The following is an 846-nucleotide window of genomic DNA, read 5'->3' on the forward strand; positions in this document are numbered from 1 at the left end:
TATATATATATAATACAGAAGGTTTCTTCCCAGCCACGTGGTTCCAAGTTCAGTCCCACTGCGTGGCACCTTGGACACAGACACACAAACATATACACATACACACATATATATATGTATATATGTATGTATGTATATGTTTGTGTGTTTATGTTTGTCCCCCCCACCAACTTCGCTTGACAACCGAGGCTGGTATGTTTACGTCCCCGTAACTTAGCGGTTCGGCAAAAAGAGACCGATAGAATAAGTACTAGGCTTACAAAGAAGAAGTCCTGGGGTCGATTTGCTCGATTAAAAGGCGGTGCCCCAGTATGGCCGCAGTCAAATGACTGAAACAAGTAAAAGAGTAAAAGAAAAAAAAAAATGAGTAATTTCGGATTAAACTCTAGTGTTGTCTCCCTTCGTGAAAAACCGTCTATAGTTATCTCCCATGCTGTATTTCCGGTTCCTATTTCGTTATTCATCAAACATGGAGTATAAACAGGTCACAGCCTTCATTCAGTGACTACAAACTTAATGCCTGGCTCATATTTCTCCTACGTGCATGTATTTTAAAAGAGGTAAACCATCGCCTGTTACTAATCTAACAAACTGACACAACTACTTCTGCTTAGGTAACTGTAATTAACGTGTAATCTCTCACTTTCCCCCTCCCCGTATATCATAAGTTTATACACCAGTCTGCTCAGCTTGGACACAGGTCGAACGAATGGTTTTGCTGCACAAATTGATCGTGTTGACCAGTTAAACCACACGCGTCCTGTGTCTTCTTTCGGCAGTGACACATTGTTCTCTCTTGCTAACTCACACCTAATGCATCTACCCCAATATATATATATATATATA

General features: G+C 40.4%; 1 protein-coding gene across 3 annotated transcripts in view; it reads left to right on the forward strand.

Annotated features, from left to right (window-relative positions):
- The first annotated feature begins 433 nt into the window (after window positions 1-433).
- LOC106868166 (receptor-binding cancer antigen expressed on SiSo cells) overlaps window positions 434-846 on the forward strand; it is a 10,271-nt gene continuing 9,858 nt past the window's right edge. For 2 of the 3 annotated variants that reach the window (XM_052975936.1, XM_014913311.2), the window contains exon 1: window positions 434-560. The gene's annotated coding sequence lies outside the window, so the exon portion shown is untranslated. Of the gene's footprint in view, window positions 615-846 lie in introns of all 3 variants that reach the window. The other variant, XM_014913312.2, reaches the window with a different exon arrangement.

Source organism: Octopus bimaculoides, chromosome 23 (genome assembly GCF_001194135.2).
Source record: "Octopus bimaculoides isolate UCB-OBI-ISO-001 chromosome 23, ASM119413v2, whole genome shotgun sequence".
NCBI lineage: Eukaryota > Metazoa > Mollusca > Cephalopoda > Octopoda > Octopodidae > Octopus > Octopus bimaculoides.